The sequence below is a fragment of the Lacerta agilis genome, chromosome 3 (assembly GCF_009819535.1).
Source record: "Lacerta agilis isolate rLacAgi1 chromosome 3, rLacAgi1.pri, whole genome shotgun sequence".
Classification (NCBI taxonomy): domain Eukaryota; kingdom Metazoa; phylum Chordata; class Lepidosauria; order Squamata; family Lacertidae; genus Lacerta; species Lacerta agilis.
The window spans coordinates 43,967,536-43,983,187 of NC_046314.1; the positions used below are offsets into that span (position 1 = coordinate 43,967,536).

A 15,652-nucleotide genomic window follows, 5' to 3' on the forward strand; every position below is an offset into this window, starting at 1 on the left:
TGTGCAAAATTAAAGTGATTAAATTTATCACCTCATTTTAAAATGCTGTTAGTCACAGAATCATAGTTAGTGTTGCAAGGGACCCCAAGGGTCATCTAGTCCACCCCCTGTAATACAGGAATCTTTTGCCCAATGTGGGACTTGAACTCAGATTAAGAGTCTCATGGTCGATGGACTGAGCTATCACAGCTAGTCTGTTTGAAATAAAAGAAAGCAAACATTTGGGAAAGCAGAAAATGGTTCTTAAATGGGACACTTTTCAATAGAGAAACTTCCTATTAATATTTACACTGCTTATGTGTTGATATGGCAAGGGGCTGCAATTTATCCTGAAAGGTTAGTGGCGCTTTCACCATCTGACTAATGGTGACTAAAGGACAATATCTGATTTCAAATGTCCATTGGTGTGTATCTTGAAAAATGGACTGGAAGTGCAGGACCATATATTTCTGTGCTTCTGTTGCTGTTTGCCATTTGCTGTTGACTCTTTAAGTAATAATGGAATGCTTCTCTCAGGTCCCCCTCATTTGTCCACTGAATATTCAACTTGGAAAAGCATCTTCTCCTGGCATATGAACTCTTTGCTTACTTGCTTGTGAAACTAACTCTGATTAGCCTCTATTAATAACCTGAATTGATAAGTTATTTTGGAAATATCAGTATTAGGGGAGAATGTGAATGCTTTGTTGTAATCAGGACTCCCCCCTTTCATCTTCACATTGGATGACTCATTACTTAAGGTTTGCAGAGACAACTGGTAGAGAAATGCATTTTAGGATTTTCAGCCAGGCTTATAGCTTTGCTTCTAGCCAGCAGAGGTTATGCCTCAAGTTTCAGGTGCAACCCCTGGTGTCTCTAGGAAGGTGTGGGAAACCCTGGAAAGGTGCTGATAGTCAGTGTCAACAATACTGAGCTCAATGGACCAATGGTCTGATGCAGTATAAGGCAACTTCCTATGTTTCTATAAGGTGGTGTGCAAGAGGCATTTCTACTAAGTGGTGACCAAGGAGGGTAAAGAACAGCACAATATGTGGTGGGAGTCATGAGGTAGCAGTGAAACAGAGAGTGACTGGGCTCAGCATGGTGCTGGTCCATTACCTCTGAGGCTGGCTAGGAGCTTCCAGAACATTCTGTTGAAGCCAGTGGCATCCTCACTGGGCAGTTCTAGCCAGTCAGCACCTGCACGTTTCAGCTACCCGTGCTGTTTTGTGTCTCCCTGTCCCTCAAGTAAGGGAATAAGTTGTAGCAGCAGTAGTAGTAGTAGTAGTAGTTATAAATTTATATACCGCCCTTCATCTGAATATTTCAGGGTGGTTTACAAGATAAAAATACAGGATAAAAGAGCAAAATAAAAAGTTTTTTAAAACCCCCACACAGTAGCCCCTCCCCCCCACACACATTTAAAAGGCCGTAGAATATTAATCAGCCAAAGGCCTGGTTGAAGAGGAATGTTTTTGCCTAGCACCTAAAGATATACAATGAAGGCACCAGAGGAGCCTCCCTTGGGAGAGAATTCCACAAACGGGGAGCCACTTCAGAAAAGGCCCATTCTTGTGTTCCCATCCTCCGGACCGCTCATGGAGCAGCCACACACAAAAGGGCCTCAGATGATGATCGAGAGTCTGGGTCGGTTTATATGGGGAGAGGCAGTCCTGAGCCATTTAAGGCTTTATAGGTCAAAACCAGTGCTTTGAATGTGGCTCAGAAGCTAATTGGCAGCCATTGTAGTCGGGCTAGGATCTGTGTAATATGCTCAAACTGCCTTGCCCTGGTGAGCAACCTGGCCACTGAATTCTGCACCAGCTGAAGTTTCTGAGCCATCTTCAGAGGCAGGCCAGAGGTTCCTTCCTCTTCATTTCAGCTCCTTGGTGGCTTCTAAATGCCACCTCAGCAGTCACCCACTGCTTCCTACACATTATTCTAGAAAATCTGCTTAGCTGTAAAACATTGCATAGAGTTCCTTAGGCGGCATCCCTGTGTCCACTGAACTCAAATGTGGCTTTCTTCTGAGCAGACATTTACAGAATTGCACTGCATTCCTATAACCTTCTACCTACTGAACTTGATGGGAGTTTTCTTCTGAGAAGACATATATAGGATTGCACTGTCAGTATACGGCACAAGAATATCTACTGATGCGTTTTAAAATGAATTAATTTTCAATTCAGTGCTTTTTGTGTAAAACCTCAAATGTATAATTCCTACATGGCTGAATAATATTTACTTTTTATCTCATTTTAGCAAGCATTTTGTCATCCGGTGATGCAGCAATAATTCTTGGAGAATATTAAAACTCAAGTTGATTCTGGAGGCTGGAAGCCTGTCAGCCTCTGATCTCTGTTTACTGCTGTTACATACAGAAGATTTGCTTTGAAGCATTCATTTAAGGGAGTGACATATGGTTCCTTTCCTTGACCTTAGCCCAAGGTATATAGATCACACTGCACTGTGAGTCCATATTGTGTTAGAAAATAAGAGGAAACAATACAAAAAGAAACCTAAGGAATAATATATATCGATAATGAAATTGGGGAGGAAGATCAAAATGTTCATATCTGTACCATGTTTTATGGTTATTTTATTTTCTTAAAACTGGTGGCTTCATGATTGCTAATTAATAAACTGCCAAGGTTGCAATTTCTCCGGATCTGCTCCTCTTTTGCCAGCTCTTGCTTCTATATATCACTCTAAAAATAAATCATCATTATTAAAAGGATATAAAAACTTTTTTCCTTGCTGTTTCCTAAATGAACTGGAAACAGTAACCCTGTCAAATATAATACCAAAAATAGTGTTATCAGGCCATGGCACCAATTTATTACTAGAAACAAAAGCCGCCATCCATTTCCTTTAGAGAATGACATTTTTTTAATTCACTGCCCATTTCATTTGATCTAAAAAGGATGGGTAGGTTGACAAATATCCCATCGAAATGGCTTCTGATGCTTGATAGGATAATGCGCAGCCCCTCAGGACAAGGGCAAAGGCAGCAAACTTATCATCCTTTAGTTTAGCTTAACATGGGTCAGTAACAGCGCCAGGGGTGACAGAGGATGTTAAAGTGTGGGAAGCGAGAACTAAGAGCTGTAGGAGGGTAGTTTTTTTTAGTTTATCCTTTCTTTCACCACGAAGCTGCAGAGACAGGCTGAATCATATTGTTGATCCGGTTCATTGCACTCCACACTAACTGCTCCTGTAGGAGGAAAAACAGAAAACACTTATAGGTCATTCTTACCGGGAGTGTATGACTCTTTGTCATTTCTTCTGTCGGAGACAGACGTGAGTGTTTAATATTTTAACTCAAGTTCATATTTTTGAAGATGCATTATCCCACCTGAAGGTTGGCTATGAAAAATCTGTAGGTTATCACTCTTCTACCAATACACAATTCTTTGTGAGATACAAAAAAGGGGGGGGAGGACCCCACACACTTGTTAATGGTTCTCTGTCATGTTCTATGAGCAAAGAGAAGAATTTCTCAGGCATAGAGAGGGAGCATGGACTGTCCAGCACTTTATAAGTTTACACACACAAACAGAAAATAATAATACAAACAAGACTTTAAAAACCAGATTGTGGTTTTATATTCCGTAGTATCTGGCAGAGCATTTTTATGATAGGCTCAACATATTTTATATGCCTGTTGGTATATTATTGGGCTTGCCTGCAGCTCTTGTTAACTCTCAAGCGCATCTCATGGACAGACTTGTATATGGACTGCTCTTCTGATCTTATTTGGCCAATTGCCAAATGTGCGAGATCAAGTACATGATTCGTTCTTTGAAATATCCACAACTACAGCCCCCAACAAGTAATGCTGCAGGTCTAGGCTTTTCTGTAATTGGTTCTATCCAAAGTTAAATTACACCCACACTGATCATTGGGATTGTTTCAAGGGCTCCTTGGAAAACATCCTCGGAAAAGAATATGAAAACTAAAAGGACAGTCAAGTGCATCTTAGGAGCTAGTGAGGTACAGCAGAGAAAGAACTGGCCTTCAGGCAGCTTCCCAAATTACAAGCAAGAGCCAACAGGGGATGCTCAAGTCCCTTACACCCTTTCTCTCCTTGTGCTTTTAAGGTATGTGCATTTTGCTCATGGAAAAATGTGTGAATTCCACACATGTAAAAAAAAAAAGGGTAAAGGACCACTGGATAGTTAAGTCTAGTCAAAGGTATCTATGGGGTGCAGCGCTCATCTCATTTTTCAGGCCAAGGGAGCCGGCGTTTGTCTGCAGACAGCTTTCCAGGTCATGTGGCCAGCGTGACTACACCGCTTCTGGCGCAACAGAACACTGTGATGGAAACCAGAGCGCACTCACAGTGGACATGTAAACCTGTGAAAGGAAATGTGTGTGAATTGGCAGTTTGCGCATTAAGCTAGAAGTAAAAGGTAAAGGTAAAGGGACCCCTGACCATTATGTCCAGTTGTGGTCGACTCTGGGGTTGCGGCGCTCATTTCGCTTTACTGGCCGAGGGAGCTGGCATACAGCTTCCGGGTCATGTGGCCAGCATAACTAAGCCATTTCTGGCGAACCAGAGCAGCGCACAGAAATGCTGTTTACCTTTCCGCTGGTGCGGTACCTATTTATCTACTAGTGCTTTGATGCACTTTCGAACTGTTAGGTTGGCAGAAGCAGGGACTGAGCAATGGGAGCTTACCCCGTCATGGGGATTCGAACCACCAACCTTCTGATCGGCAAGCCCTAGGCTCAGTGGTTTAGACCACAGCGCCACCTGCGTCCCATAAGCTAGAAGTACAACCAGAAAATGTGTGACTCAGTTGTACACTATTTATTGTGCTTTTTACAACATACAGATCTGAAGCTTACACCTTAGTTCAATATATGCTTAGTCCAGAGTTTCGTATGTGGTATTAACCAAGTCATTGTTTCTCAGTTTCAGATCAATAAATTAGCAATAGAATGAATGACCTTACCTCACAGGATTGATGTAGAAACAAAGATGGTAAGTGTCTTTACACATTGTTAAAATATGTTAGAAGTGAATTGTATCAATATCGTTTAACACTAGACAACATGACATCCAAAGGTAAATCAAGCATAATCTCTTTGGATAATGTCTGAGGCTTAACATCTTCACATGTTCTGAAATATATTTAAATATATTTGGGCCAGTTTTGGTCTAAATTGTGAGAAGGCCAGGAGCATTTATCAGTTTCATGGTTATGGGAGTAAGTAATTTTTATAAAAATTTCCAAAAACTGTAGCAGGCTGGAAGGAAGCTGCAGAACAATTTGGTTCCCAATGCCTGATATATACTGGTAAATCTGTCTGATTTTAACTGGGGTGCTGCGTTAAGCACACATGCCTTTTTTGGGGGGGGGGTACTTTTATTACTTTGTGAACCACTTTAAAGTCTGTTGTGGCATTAAGCAGTGTATAAACGAAGAATAACTATGTATATCTATAGATCTCAAATTGAATTTAATGGGATCGGGCTTAACTACATCTTTGGGAGGAAAGGTGTGATAATTTTAATAAATAAGCAAAGCTGTACATGGTGTGGCTAGGAGTGCTTGAGAATCTCTGTAAATTCTGATATGAATTTTCCAGATCTGCTTCTGTCACTGTGTGGGTCCATTTTCTGACTGAGATCTCAGCTTTAAAAAACCTATTGAAGTGCATTCCAAAAAGGCACTTTTTAAAGAGAAAATGTTTTAGGAAATGCACTTTTAAAGAGGGAATGCATTTAAAAATATGCTTTTAAATACACATTTAAATGTGAACTTCCTTGTGTATTTTGTTTTTTTTCTTTAAAAACCTTGCAGATTAATGAGAAACAAGAGAGAAGACTTATGAGTAAATTTGAATGAGGCAAGGTTGATGCATCTGTGTCCATTTACTACTCAATGATTATTAAGTGCCAGAAGTTTCTAGGGTGCTGTACAGAAAACAGAACTGAATCCCAGAACAGTGGGATCCCAAAATTTCAGCCCAATCCTATACATAATGATTCAGAAGTTTAATAGGACATGCACTCAAGAATGAATAGGATTGCAGCTGAAGTTATACAAATGGATGTGGGTTTTCTTTTAAATGTGCCATTGAAATGTTAATATTCTGAACAATCCCAGTTTTTGCTCCTGTACGGCACTGTGACAGTTAAGATAACAGGCAGTAAAAACAGCTTACCAGCAAACCCTTTCACAAAAATACACCCGCTGTATGTTAATTACATACACTTGACTTCACTGCAGCACTTTTTTTGGATAAAATTATAATCATTTTGTAACAATTTCCCCCCTCCCCCTTTTTTGCTATGTGTAAGATTATGATATGAATTGATGTATTTTTAACGATCGAATTATACTGATAGGAGATCCCCTAAAGGGAATGATACAGTACAGCAGGACTGAAAGTTTTGACATGGTTTAATGAGCTGTATGCTAACTCCACCTGAGTAATTAACAGCCCTGACAGTCCTTGTGAACAATGAGATCTTCTGCAAGGACATTTAATGCTCTGAGGATCAGAAGTGTTTGAAATAAAGGTAGGGCTATATATGGGCTCCCCCTTTTCTTTCTGGAAAAAAAAGCAGCAACAGTGAGATACATACCAGTATGAACCCCATTTTTAAAAGTAAGCTTTCTAAAGCTTAATTGGTTCCAGTGATGGCTGTAAATTGTACATTTTCTTCCTGCACCTAAATCAGCTATATATAATTAACGTGGAGCGAATTTTCAAGAGCTACAAATATTATTATTATATTTCGGCACTTCAAACATACTATATATATATATAGTATGTTTGAAGTGCCGAAATATAATAATAATATTTGTAGCTCTTGAAAATTCGCTCCACGTTAATTCAGTTGAGACAGATGGGCATCAGCACTGAACTGAAATCAGCTTATTAAAAAATAGTTATAAATGACAAAGATTCAAATTAATAGTATCGTTATATAGAGAGATCTGGACCTAAGTCTTGCAGGATGTCACCATTCCTTACAGTGCTTGTGTCTGGCAATTCAGACAGCCTGGAAAAGGGATCTTCTTCAGGTTTCATAGTGGGGGAAATAGGACTCAGGAAGGGGGGGGGGAATACACACTGTATATTTTTCTTTCGTGTTACCTGGAGATTTCCCCTTGCTGTACTGTATAGCACTAGAGGGGATAGTTTGGGATCTGGTGTCCAGACATGGACCTGAGCATTTTATAGCTATCTGGATCTGGTGAGTGAGAACAAAAAAGTTTATCTTTTCGATTTTCTTCTTCCTAATATATCCCTATAGAGGAAGGTAGTTAGGGATTGAGCAGGCCAATTCCAAAGCTTGGGGGTCTTTGGTTAGGCTCTTTTTGTGATTTGAGATCTGTCTTTTAATTTATAAACTTATATAATTCTGCACCCCTAAGATAACTCCCGTGTATAGAAACCACAACCTTTCCAGCTTTAATTCCAAAATCAGAGGTTCTTAAGGACCCAAGTTATTATTTTACTTTATTTATTGGCTTTATGGTTAAATGCTCAGATTACAGTTCCAACAGAATGAAGGATCTTTGTAGATGATTGTTAAAAGCGATATTATTATTACAGAAAAATACCACGAGCAAGCAACAAGTTGGAACACACACACACACATGCTGGGCACCATAGTATATTCAATAAAATGTGATTTATATTTAGAATGGAATGGTATTATCTAGCCTGACATTATGTACAGAAGAATAGGAAATAGTCTTTTACATTTATTTACTAAAAGGGGGAAATGATGAGCACAAGTTAGACTGGAACCATTCGCAAAATCTGCTTGGTGTTTGGACTGGGGAATTACACTGAAATTGGGGGATTACAAAAACCACAAATGTGTCTCAAACGTGATGTGAGTGTTCAAAAAGTTAGTAATTGTGGAGCGGGTATTTGCAGTATTGACCATATTGCTAGTTCCCCTTTGGAAGGGGAACTTCCAGAATCCAGAGGGATCAATTTCTTCCCTTAAAAGAACAACTTGACTTCCCTTTTCTTTAAACAACTGTCTCCTATCGATCTGATCTCCATTTAAAAAACAAACAAACAATTTCTTGTTGTCAGGAAATACTATGACCAGTCAAGCAGAGATTGCATAGCCATGTTGCAAGGTGATCACATAGCCAGTTCAGAAGGAGGGCAAAGCTTCTTATCGTCACTTAGAATGGGGAAACAGTTATGTCCTGTTTGCAGCTCATCAGTCATGAAAAACTGTTGAAGGGGTAGTTTTTGCAGTTGTAAATGTGCAATGGGACTTCCCCTCCTCCCCTCCCCAGAATAGCATGTGGGAGGAGGAGAGGGGAGATGGTTCCATCTGGCAGGGAAAAATGCTTGCATTGATGGAATGATTGCCTTATCGTGACACTGAATTCCACCCATAGCCATCTCTTTTTTCTCAGCTACAGATAAGATATTTTCTCACAACAGTGCTCCCTTAAGAGAAGGTTTACGGACTCCACATAACAAATGTGCATCAGCTGCATATTTGCTGCATGAAAAAAAAGATGACTGCCTGAAAAGGCTCTAATTCTTATAATGAGATTATCAACAACAGCAAGAATGCAACATCTCAAGCTAGAAACCATGACAGTGAAGACATTTTAATGCTGCAGGCATTAAAACAAATCAGAGCAAATGTTAAGGATGGGGGAAGGGTGGTAGAATGGTAATAGCGGGAGACAGAATCCCTGGATTGTGTGAAGAATAATTATTTGTTCTAGAGAAATCTGAAGGAAACACCTGAATTTTCACTGTTGGTTTTTATATAGAAATTTCCATTTCTGTTATACATAAAGAAGAACGTGTATATTTCACAGGTAAACAAGTACTTCTCAAATCCAATAATTCCAGGGGGGGGGAGAGAGAGAGAGAGAGAGAGAGAGAGAGAGAGAGAGAGAGAGAGAGAGAGAATTAAGGGGGGAGGGAGAATGAAAGTTAGAGATGGAGTAGAAAAAGATTAGGAATTTGATCCCTATCCTATCCTTAGGAAGCAGACTCAAAATATTTGTGTTGCTGGATCCTGGCAGACTTTTGCAAGTGTTTTTTAGAAGACTTTTAAAATCCTGGTGACTTTGCTCGTCTGATCCAGACAAGTCCTTACTAATGGAAACAGTTTAACTCCATGTATGTTGGGAAGGAACTCCATTAATTTAAAAAAAAAACCTTGTTTAAAATATCCCCCACCCTAAAAATAAAAGCATTGGTATTCATCAAAACACACACACACCTCAGTAAGATACCTCCCAGGAGAGAGAGAATTTACAATGCTGGTTCTCTTACAAGCTTAAAGAAAAGATGACTCTGTTCTCACCCCCCCCCCTTGTTAAAATAAGGCCTGTTCACCTGCTTTGCTTCTTAATTTGAGCAGATCTTTATGTGAGCAGTTGGTTCCCTTTTGACCAAGGAAGCTCAGGAAAAACGAGTGCTGGGTTTTTGTTTTTCCCCCTGTTATGTTTGTTTGATTTCTCTTTTGTTAGCTCTGTGGCTTTCCGTTCCTGCAGAAAACACAGGAGTGCAATACAGATTCCCTTGATGAGTCCCATTCCTCAGCACCAAACATTTCAATGCAACACAGCCCTCAAGAGCATCGTATTACTAGGCCTGCCAGCCATAGCAATTTAGCTTGGATAGCCTAGAATTACTTACTCATTTTGGTGTTGCATTTTGTTTGCACTGTAATTTTTGTTCAAACCTGTTGGCAGCTGTTGTTTCTGCCCCGAATATTGCCTGCCATACTAAGGAATTAGAAAACTCTTCCGCCTTGCACTGCAGCTGCAACCATTCAATTTCAAGTTCCCTTTGAAAAATATATATATGCTTTTCCACCTCTTCTTTTTAACTGCTAATGAAGTTAGCATGAAGTCCCAAAATGCAAGAGGCTAGACCCAGGCAAAAAGTAGGATTTTTCAGTCCCCTGGATGTTGTTTAAGCATATCGGTCTTAAAAGCACTTAACTTTACTGAGTTGTGCCGATGCTTCCTTGTGTGTAGAAAGATTGAATTTGTAATCGTTTCTCTTTTCATGATTGCAACTCTTCCTATCAAGGAATAATCCTGTAAAACACATTTTTGTGTGCTTGGTTTCCACCTTCCTTTCCTTCCGCCCCTCCCCAGATGAATGGTAAATTGATAGTGAAAATGAGTGTCTCTCCCTTTATTTAGCTTATGTTATGAAATATAGGGGGGTGAAATTGATTGTGCTCAATTTTTAGGAGTTTTGCAGCAGGACACAGCTTTCATAAGTTAATATTTTAAAAATGGGAAAGTAAAATATCTATGAATGGCAGGAACAGTTCATCAGAGAAGAGGAAAATTGCTGGTTTAGTTTCTTTACCAAATGTCTGGACAGTAAGAATGAGCAGTTTCTGTGTACACACATCATATATTTTAAGCATGTTTAAAGCACTTGACTTTCCTAAAATAATATTGGGACGTGTAGTTTACCTATCACAAGGCTGCAAGTCCAAGTAATCTTAACAAACTACAGTTCCCAGGATTTGGCGGAGGGGGAACCATGTGCTTTAAATGTCCTTGAGTCCCATTGGAGAAAAATATGGGCTATACATGAATTAATATTATTATTATTAATAATATTTATATTAATATTAATAATGTGGTTTGCATGCAGTCCAAAAGGTGAAACATTTCATTTTGGTGATTACTGATTCATAGGCAATGTTCAATAAATACCCATTAACTCAGAAACAAAATCTGCACAACAGTCATAAGAGCAAGTTGTCTGGCACTCTGTTCAACAGAATATTAGTGTAAGAGTTAATAAACTATTAACAAAAGGCTTCAATTGCCTGGTTCCTTTGCAATATATTGTGAATTCTGTAAATTGGGGGGGGGGATACCATGTGGTATGTCTATAACAATTAATGGGGTTATTTATTAATAAGTGTGGATAAAGGAACATAGCTTGTTTCCTGGATAATGACTAGTAACAGGTTTTCAAACTTGTGTAATAAATTCAAAGTGTCTGATGAAGGTGTTTCTTTTTAAAAACAAAACTAACTAACTAATTTCTGGTTAGTGCCCAAATATATATTTTAACAATGAGTAAAGTGATTTATTATAGCAAAGTTGCCCTCTTCTCAGTTAGGAACAGAAATTACATTTAAAACAAGGCTGCAATGTGCAATTCTTCTCCCATGATGGCAAGTGGATTTCTTTATAACACACTTCTAGCCGTTCAGTTGAAAAGGCAACTGGTGTTGGAAGCTGCTATCTTTTTGAAAAATGAATGCAAGTTTTCTGCTGTTAAACTGATAATGGGCTTTTATTATACTAGCATGGGGACATTTTCACCAAATCTATCAAGAGTCAAATATGTAAGTACAGTGCAAACTGTTTTATTGGCACATTTCCCAGGAATCTGATTTATCCCTTACGATAATGAATAGCAGCAACACTACTGCTTAATCGGACAACATTTGTAAAATGTTCTCTTAATGGGAATGCATTCAGCCACTGCCAAGTGGTTAAGTGGCTTCAAGTGTGAAATTCTGAGCTGGGACAGATGAGTGAGTGCTAAGTAGGTGAGACCTTTGGTTGTAGTAGCTAGAGCTGGCTCCCCTTGGAGACTGTCAAAAGAATCCCATTGATTTGGATAAGAGTTGGGTCAGGACCTTAATAGCAGCCTCCATGTTCTTTGGATTATAGGCTATTTTGCAGGGTGGGGAGACAGGATTCCACATGTGCTAATTTATCTAAGATTAGTGAAGCAAGAACCATAGTACATATGGGATTTGATCCACATCCCGGTGTTGTGGTGGCCATTAAATGGAATGCCTAATGGGATTATAAAATGTGCTTTTGCTGCTGACTTATGTTAAGCTTGAGGTCTGCTAAGACCCCTAGATCGTTTTCCCAATGTACTATTAGCAAGTCTGCATTGCAGGGGGTTGGACTAGTTGACCCTTGAGGTCCCTTTCAACTCTAAAATTCTATGATCCCTTAGTCACACCTCCAAGGAGAATTAAAAAAATGCAGGCAGCTGTGCAAAGAAATGTCCCTACACCAGGCATGGCCAAACTTGGTCTCCAACTGTTTTGGGACTACAACTCCCATCATCCCTAGCTAACAGGACCAGTGGTCAGGGGTGATGGGAATTGTAGTCCCAAAACAGCTGGAGGGCCTACACAAATGAAGGGAGGAAAACAAGTCTTTCAAGAAGGATTCTGCAGCGCCATAAACACCAATGCTGCTGCTTTAATACTACAACTGCCTTTGTAGCATGGCTGCTGTTGTGTGCATGCCTACCTGGGAAGTAAGCTCCACTGACCTCAGCGGTGCTTATTTCTGACAGCAGAGGTTAAACTGACAAAACAAATAGGTTTTTAACAAAAGATATTCAGCAGGCTGAAATGTGTCCTTAGGCTTTTAATTAGAAATGCAAACAATCTTGTAAGGAAGTGTTGCCCTTTAAATTGCTAGTGTAAAGTAGAGACCCCATCAAAGAAAAGGACCTCAAAGCCTTGTTATCACTTCATTCACTTGTCAGAGCAAGGAAGAGTCATCAATTACCACTCCAGGAGATGACATCATTAGTGCTGCTCTGAAAAGAGCACTAGAGCAGGGCATCCCCACTTTCCTCCTCCATTGCACCACTGCCCTCTGGATATGTCTGCTACTTCCACAGCATATCACTCTGCTGCTTCTCCTGGGTCCCAAATCTCAACCAGGTTACGGCACTAAAATAATGCAACACACAACAAAACAATGCAGGACCGTTAACTGAAACATCACCCGTTATCACTATAGAGGGGGGGACATTAGCATTTAAAGGCCTGCTGAAAGAGAGAAGACATTAGCAGGCGCAACAAAATATACAGCATTGGTACCAGTTGGTCATCTAGGGTGAATGTGCTCAATCACTGGGGTGCTGTTGCTGAGAGTGCCCTCTGAAAGGTCACAAATCCCCAAGCTGCAGTCAGCGATGGAGTTGCCAAGATAGCATGCTCAACCGATCTCAAGTCACAGGCAGGATGGGGAGAGGCAGTCCTTCAAGTATCTGGGCCATAAGCCATTCTGTACTTTATATGCCAGAATAAAAACCTTGAATCAGGTTCGGTTGCAAATAGGCACTTAGTGCAGATCTTTTTTAAAAAAACAAACAAACCAGTGTCATGGTTTATGGCTGCTACCATCAGAACCCTGGTGGTGGCCATTTTGCATTAGTGAACTTGTAAGAGTAGCTTCATGAAGAGTGCATAGCAATAGTCTAAATACTACTAGAACATATGTACATTGCTGAGGCCAAGCTATCCTTGCATAGGAATGACAGCTGTAACTTGTGAACCAGCTGTAGCTGCAAATAGGCACTCTATAGCACAGGAACCATTTGGTTTCCAGCAATCACCTGTAATCTAGGAGTGCCCTCAGATTACAGACATGGTATTTTGGGGGGAAAGTAAACCCATTCAGAATAGGCCACTTCCCCAGTTCCTTTACTCACAAACTACCAATCCACAACACCTCTATACTGTTGGGATTCAGGCTGCAACCCAAAGCTTGCTTTTAGAAATGGGTGGACTCTCTGTTCTCAGAGTAGTCCAAAAATTATTCAATTTCTTCTCCTCAAATCAGGAACTAACGGGGCCATTTCCTGAGCCAATTCAAGGGGCTCAGGAGTAACTATTGGGAAGGATCACCACTCTGATGGTTTTGACACACTGCAAAACACATCAGGGTGATGGTAAGGGGGGGGGAGAAAGAAATGTACAAAACAATGCAATGCAAATACCTTTATTGACATTACGAGTTAAAACATTTCAAAACACTAGGACAGGGGTCTGCAACCTTTAAGACACAAAGAGCCACTTGGACCCATTTCCAAAGGAAAAAAAAAACCTGGGAGCCGCAAAACCATTGCGACATTTAAAACAAATATAACGCTGCATATATTGTTTCTTACCTTAATGCAATAATAATAAATAACGTATAGGAGCCAATGCAAAGTATAATTAGTAAAAACAACAAGAATAAGTTCTTACTTTTTTGCATTGACTCAGGGGCGTACCCAGGATCAAAACTGGGGGGGGGGGGCAAGCCATGGTCCTTCAGGTTGTGACATTTCAGCACGGAAAGGCGAATGAAACCAAAATTTTAGGGAAATTATTTATAATTATAGCAGTGCTTTATTACAGTAGTTATTACAATTATTTGCTTGGTTTTTTTTAAATTTTTATTCTAGTTACATGTCTTATACCAGGGGTGGCCAACTCCCAAGAAACTGTGATCTACTTTCAGCAGTGATCTACCCCCGTTTTTTGGGGTTCAGCTCAAAGTTGTTTTGGGGGGGTGTGGTGGGTGGGAGAGAGGGCTTCCCCCTCTAAGATAGGTTGGCAAGCGAACTAATAAAGAAAGAAAAAGGGGGGTGGGAATGGAAAAGTGGGATGGAAAAATATAAATTGGGGGTATGGTGGGTGGGAGAGAGGGCTTCCCCCTCTAAGATAGGTTGGCAAGCGAATTAATAAAGAAAGAAAAAGGGGGGTGGGAATGGAAAAGTGGGGTGGAAAAGTATAAATTGGGGGTGTGGTGGGTGGGAGAGAGGGCTTCCCCCTCTAAGATAGGTTGGCAAGCGAACTAAGAAAGAAAGAAAAAGGGGGGTGGGAATGGAAAAGTGGGGTGGAAAAATATAAATTGGGGGTGGGGTGGGTGGGAGAGAGGGCTTCCCCCTCTAAGATAGGTTGGCAAGCGAATTAATAAAGAAAGAAAAAGGGGGGTGGGAATGGAAAAGTGGGGTGGAAAAATATAAACTAGGGGTGGGGTGGGGTGGGGAGAATATCTATTAAAAATATGTAGTAGTTTAAAAAATAAAAATAAAGGGGGAAAATCTTTTTCTTCTTTTTCCTTTTTTTGAAAACAAAAACAAAAGGGGAAGAGAAAAGAAAAAGGGGGGATAGAGGGAGAAAAGGGTAATAATAAAATTCAAATAGAGTGGCTGCAGCAGCTGTGGGGGGTGTTTGTTTATTTTTCGTTTGTTTCTTTGTTTTAAAAATGGGATTTCTCCCCTTGGATTAAAAAAGGAGGGGAGGAAAAAAAGAGAGGGGGGGTGGGAGAGCAAGGCAAAAAGCCAAAAAGCAAAAAACAGGTTTTTTTGGGGGGGGGGAATCGCGCCAGGCTCTGCAGCGCGCCGGCCTCGGGGCTCCGGGCCCCCGAGCCGCCCTTGGGGCCATCGTTGAGCATGTACACCGCCCGCAGCGAGCGCTGGCGAAGCACCGGTTGGCGGAGGTTTCAGAAGCAGCCCGGACGTTTTCGCCGCCGCCGCCCGGCCTTCCTGTTGCACGGTGGCGCAGGAAGGCTCCGAGTCCCGGCCGGGCCCCCGGGCGCCCCCCGGATCCCGCTGCCAAAGAGGCGCCGGACGGCGAGGCAGAGCAGCAAAGCCAGGCGGAGGCGGCAGCAGCACCATCCGGCGACCGACGCCGGGAAGGTCCCCCGCCCGCCCGCCTCTCCGGGGGCGGGGAAGGCGCAACGGAGCCAAGCCCCACAAGGACACCCCAGCCGCCCGCCGGGCCCGACACTCCAAGGAAGGAAGCGGGCAGGCGCGACGGGTCAGGAGGACGGTGCGGCGGGCGCAGCCCAGGCGGGCCAGGAGCGCAGCGCAGTGCCCCCACCACTCCGCGCCACAGGCAGCCGTCCCGGAGCCAAAGGAGGAGCGCCTG

The 15,652-nt window shown here is 41.4% G+C and overlaps 1 long non-coding RNA gene across 1 annotated transcript in view; it reads left to right on the top strand.

Annotated features, from left to right (window-relative positions):
* The first annotated feature begins 2,245 nt into the window (after window positions 1–2,245).
* The window catches only part of LOC117043607, a 65,218-nt gene continuing 51,811 nt past the window's right edge, over window positions 2,246–15,652 (top strand). The window contains exons 1-2 of the long non-coding RNA XR_004426208.1: window positions 2,246–2,427; window positions 4,898–4,966. This is a non-coding gene — a long non-coding RNA (uncharacterized LOC117043607). The remainder of the gene's footprint in view (window positions 2,428–4,897; window positions 4,967–15,652) is intronic.